Here is a 6307-nt window from a genome sequence, read left to right as displayed (position 1 = left end):
AGTGTGTCCAATGCTGGGTCGAAATCATCCTCGTATGGTGTAAAATCATCCATGTATACTTCGAGCCCTTCATTTATTAAATCTGAAAAAATGCAGAGGATAGCCCTTTGAAATATGGCAGGAGCATTGCATAAGCCAAAAGGTAGAACTTTGTAGGCAAATGTTCCCCAAGGACAAGTAAAAGTAGTGTTGTCTTGGTCTTCAGGGGCAATCTGAGTTTGATTGTATCCACTGAAGCCATCTAAGGAAGAAAAAAATTCTCTTCTGCCAAAGTGTCTAATACTTGGTTAATGAATGGAAGGGGAAAGTGGTATTTTTGTGTTGCTTTATTTAGCTCTCTATAATCTACACAAATCCTCCACTTTCCATTCTTATTTGGTACCGCAACAAGCAAAGAGACCCATTTACTATCGGAGATAGGGTAGATGAAGTTCACATCTAAATTTTTTTGAAGTTAAGCCTTTACAATGTCTTTTAGATGAGGATTAAGTCTCCTTTGCAGTTGGAAAACAAGTCTCACATCTTTTTCTATGTAAATGTGGTACACGCATAACTGGAGATCTATTCCTTTTATATCAGGATAGTCCCATGCAAATGCTTCTTTATATTTCCTTAGTAGTTGGATGAGCTTCTCTTCTTGTTTGGAATTCAGGTTGGCATTAATGTTTAAAGTCTTTCCTGGCTCAATTTCTACAATTTTGCTATTTGAGCCAGAGGTAGTAGGTATTGTTTGATCGTGTGTATCTTTAGGAGGATCTTCTTCTAATTCATTATCAAATGTTGCTTCTATCATGTGACATTGTATGTGGGATCTGGATTCAACTTGACTAATAAATTTTGTTAATGGAATCATCTTCTGTTTGGTCTTTGAAATCAAGGGCCTCTTCTATGGTTAATGGAGATCTAATATTTTCGATGAGGTATGATACAGGATGTTTGTTAGTTTTTATTATTGTGACGCTTGGCTGTGTTGGAGGGTATAAAGCTATATTCTTGATATTATCCCCCCTAGTTATGGTCATACTGCCTTGTCAGCAGCCAATATAAGCATCAGCAGTTGCGAACCGAGGTCTACATAAAATCAATGGATCTCCATCAAGTCGTTTTTTGGGGTTTATTATTAGAAAATTGGCAGGATACGCCCAGGAGTCAACTCATACCATGACATCATGTAGTGTGCCTTCTGGCCTAACCACAGATCGGTCAGCCAGTTCTAATAATGTGGAGGTCGGTTCTACTGATGTAATTCCTAGTTTTTGGCAAGTGGTAGTTCTTAAGATATTGATTGCAGCTCCTAGATCAACTAAGGCATTTGAGAATGTTTGTCCATTGATTTGTACAGTTACTATTGGATTTCCCGGGTCTTCATATTTAAGAGGTGTTTCTTTTCCTGATAATAGGTCAGATAGAGTGCCAACTACTTGGACTTTTGGGTTATTTTTTATTTTCCTCCTTGGTTTCTTTATACATAGCTCTTTTATAGTCCTTGCATATATTGGGATGTCTTAAATGGCTTGGAGGAGTGGGATTTTTATGTACAGATTTTTAGTTGTCCCAGAATGTCAAAATTAGGATATTATATAGGTAGAGATATAATTAATCATTCTTGGAATGGGGGGAAAGATGTGGTTTCTTGATCATGAATTTGTTGTCTGGTCACATCCTCTTCTTATGGTAGTTGTTCTATAGGTAACTGATTTTCAACTTGAGCAGTTTTATCTCCCTTTGTTTCAATGATGCACCCAGATCTTAATTGAAGGTCATTACACTCCCTTATATTGGTTCCTATTTCTGATGTTTCAATTATTTGAATAGATTGGACCGGTCTGTTATTTGGATTGGGGTTGGGTTGGGTTGGGAGTTGCAGTGTTAAGTTAAACCGGGGATTTTTTTGTAATGTTAGCAGTGTAGGTTGAGGGAGCAGAATGGTTCCTACTGGTTGATTCATCAGTCTTTGCCAATTTTTCCGCCAGGCTTGACTCTGTGAAGTAGGAGGGGACCATTATGCTGGATATACATTGTTTTTCCAATATGGTGGAGTGTAGGGAAAATTTGGCCAATTGGGTTGGCTTGCTTGATTCGGCCATGAAGGAAATGGTTGTTGTAACCAATTCGGGAAGGGAGGTTGATTTTGCCACATTGTATTATATTGTTGAGCATGATATTGTGGAGGCTGAAAAGAAGAAGTTGGGTCTGAAATCATACCTGATTTTCGTGGCTACCATTGACGGTGCTGATTGAGTAGATACACCGGCTCTGGCTCTTCTTCTGCTTCCTTGTATACTGCTTTCAATCCAGGAAGTGAGGGATAGCTCTCTATAGAGTGGTCTTTCGTACAAATGGCGCAAACTTGGACTGCATCTAATGGACACTCCTTGTGACTGTGTTTCTTTCTACATCTGGGACAAAAGATTACCAAATTCTGTTCTACCTCTGCTTGCTTTTGTTTAGCCTGCATAATATCAAGTTGTGTTGTCAATGTCCCTAATATGTCAGTTTTAAAATTTTCTAATATGTTTCCAATTTCTACACGAGTTACTCCTTCTGCCAAAATTTTGTTATCTCTTACAAATCGATCATGTTCTGCTGGTTTCAGCCTTGTGCTACCTCTCGAGCTCCTGATACATAGATTAATAATGTGAGAAAAATTTTCCTAATAAATATCTCCTTTTCCCATAATATTTAATGTTTCAATCCATTGTTCCTTCATTCCCCTAATTAATGTTGTTTTTAGTACATTATCAGTTAAGGGTAATGACGCATAAGGAGATCTTTGAAGATTATACTAAAAACGTTCAACATACTCTTCTAATGTTTCATTCGATCTAGCTACCATTTGAAATATTTCATCTTTCAACTCTCTAGACCTACAGTAATCCTGATATTTTTTAAGAAAATACTCTTTCATTTGATCCCAGTTATTTATAACACCACCACCCAATCCCATAAACCATCTTAAATCAACCTCTTTTAATGTAGAGGGAAATAATTTTAGTTTCTAGGGATCGATGGTATAGTCATATCCTCTACACAACACACCAAATTCAAATAGAAATACATCTGGATCTTTTGATGTAAGGCCATGGAATGTAGGGATATGCTGAAGAGGAATTGCTTTCATAAGTGCGTTAGCTACAGTATCCACAACGGGGTATTGCAGTGTAGAGGTTTGGGTGTTTGTCTAGTTCTGAGCCATTTGTTCAAATATATGCCAATAACCTTCCGGGATATCTAAGAGGGTATTCCTCGGTTGTCGAGGGGGAATGGCTCTAACAGGAATGGCCTTAACGACACTTCCTTTATCTGGGATGCTGAGAGTGCCTAATGTCTGGGGGGATTCTTGAGTTTCTTCAACTTCGTCATAAATGATTTTTGCAGTGCTTCCCTTATCTGGACTACTTAATCGCTGAATTATCGCAAGAGGAGATCTTGGTTCTTTAGTCCCCCTAGTTTCTCCTCTTCGTTCACAAAGATTGCTAAGGTTCCCTTATTGCAATGATTTTGGGCTAGAATTTTCAATTTCTTGAAAATATTACTCTTCGGTTTGACTGTGCACCTCAGCAAAAGCTACAAATGGTGATCCTATGTCCTCAAGGGAACTAGTAGGTTCTCTAGAAGTAACTTTTCTAGGCCCTACTGAAGGCTGAGATTCTGCTTTCTTAAGGATTTCGTCTATAAAGGTCGATCAGCGAAGGGTCACCAACCCCTTAGCTTTATCAGGCTTGGGTAGAGGTTTAGGATTATTTTCAGGCTTTTTTTTTGCTTAGTCATGCACACAAATCAAATGCTAATTTCTAACCAAAGAAAATTGCAACAAGTCTGTAGGAAAGCGGGTAGGGGAGTAAGGCTATTACATGCTCCACACGCAAGTTCTTACCTTCCATTTTTAAAACCCAGTTCTCTCCTAGTAGGTTCTTACATCACTCTTGAAAAGAAACAAATGGCTACACTCTTCCCCGGCAATGGCGCCAAAATGTCGAGCAGTAAAAATGTTCTTTTTCACCTCTATTTACGTCACATTAACTTGTCAATCTAGGAATGATTTGTTATCTCAAAGTGTGTACTCAGTTTGAGGTTGTCATTTGTCAGAGTAATGCTAGTAGTATAGTTCTATAAATACAAGAGTAAACAGATGCTTGAAATAATATCTACTTACATAAAAGAACCTTAAGACTCAAATCATGCACTCAGAAAACTATAGAAATTTATTAGTCAAGGGTACAGTAACGATAACTCATCCCTTTGTAAACTGATGTAATTAAAGATAATTAAAGAAAAGATCATCAACCTAGGAACTAGACAATAAATTTCAACGTTCACTATAGTCTTAGATCGTTCCACACACCAAAGCAATGATAATACAAATAACAGGAAATCGAAGAGAAACTAGTTCTTATAAATAAGATTGAACAACAAACCTCAATCTAAGGAAATAAATGCAGCAATCGTATCCTATAGAACTCAGATAGAAATCTCTACTCTGAGGATAAATCACACAGCAATCAGAAATAGAAAGCAACTACTCGGCAATGAAATATAGAATAGCAAATAAAGTTAAATGTACAATGTACAATGAACCAAAATAAATAACACATGTGGTACGCTTAATATTAGGAGAAATAGTAATCTAACTTCGATACAACTGGTATTAATCTTAGTTATAAAGAATAACGATTGTCATTCGTAATGGAACAACAACGTCAATTGAACAACAATCATGATTAAGTATAAACCATAAATGAATACAGTAATACCAACTTATGAATGTTACAACACGGTTACTCTGTAATTGAACAACAATGAAATTCTGTAAGGAACAGCATTGTTATATCAATGATTAAAGGAATAGTAATATGTTACAAAGTCAGAATGAATAATACAACTTTCATGTCATAGAGAACAACATTACTCAATTGAACATAAATCAAATATAACATAATCATGATGTAAAATAACAAAACACATCATATTACCAAACAAAGGTGATAATGAAAACCACACACGAATTAGAGATAATGGTACAGGAGCAAGTGTTCCACCAGAGACGCGCCCTTAGCCTCTAGGGAAACACTGCTTCAGATTACTCCAGAATCAGAGATGAAATGGCAACCAGATTTATATAAAAACATCAAAGCAGAGTTACAGTGGATCACTTCTCAACGAGAGTCAATGATCAAAGTTTCAAATACAAAGGAGAATTACATAAAAACAACAACAGGTCATTTTTTTCCCGGGCTAGCAGTTCTGCCCCTTCTTATAACAACCGAGCAGAGATATCAATGATGAAAAAATAGTTAAGATAGATTGTTAATTTCCAGTTAACTATTTGTTCTCTTGCGCCGATTTGATATCTCCTTTTCCCTTTCCTGGATGATACGCTCCAATTTGGATCATCTTGTTTGCATGCGGTTTCTTGCTAGAGGGACAATAGGTAACTTTGCCCTGTCTTTTCGTTTGGGACAACAATCTTTCATTTTTTCCTCTTCTTGCATAATAAAATGGAAATTACGAGTAGTTTTGTGTTGCATATAAATCCCTTAGATTTTGTCATCATTTCTTATTATCTACCTAGTTCATGATGCAAAGACGTTATGAGTTTTAAATAAAAGATGACAAAATAAACGATGAAAACATACCTTTTTTAGTACTCCACACAGTCTACCTAGGCCACATAATTTGAAAATATCTAAAATTTCAAGATATCCAATTTTAGGAGGATTTGAATTGTTTTTTTTTAAGTGGAAATAGATTAGCACCATCAAAAACCCTTAAAACACTTCAAATCTAATTGGGAAAAAATAATTAAAATACTCACTTTTTTGGTTGCACAAAGATGCTATAAAACTGTTAAGGAAATTTGACTGTCCTTCGCACAGTGTGGTGTAGGGTCGAGAAGGAATGTATATGAATTGTGTGGTGCATCGCACATTAACAATACAGACAAAACAAATAATTTAGAAACTTTGCTTTTTGGCTGCAAAAGAAATAGTTAATGACAGGAGGAAATTTGAATCTCTCTCTGTCATAAAGTATGGTGTAGGGTCCGAAGTCATTCATCTAGAAGAGATTGTGTCTTCACATGTCAAAGAGAATCACCCTTGTCCTCTATGCATGATTTTCATTCCATTCATCTAAAGCCATTTCTTCATTTATAAGGGCTTTTTGAAATAAAATGCTCCTTAGATGGGTTGGTCAGCAACTTCAACCGTTCAGAATCTGTAGGTCATTACACAGTTGAATTTGACAAGACCTTAAAAGACGAATTTTTGGCCTAGCGTCTTAAATTTGTCTGAGAGATATGAGGTAT

The sequence above is a fragment of the Pinus tabuliformis genome, chromosome 3_2 (assembly GCF_031772625.1).
Source record: "Pinus tabuliformis cultivar Carrire ecotype Pingquan chromosome 3_2, CPIR1, whole genome shotgun sequence".
NCBI classification, from domain to species: domain Eukaryota; kingdom Viridiplantae; phylum Streptophyta; class Pinopsida; order Pinales; family Pinaceae; genus Pinus; species Pinus tabuliformis.
The sequence above is the reverse complement of the archived record's forward strand: the minus strand, read 5'-3'. Positions refer to the sequence as shown.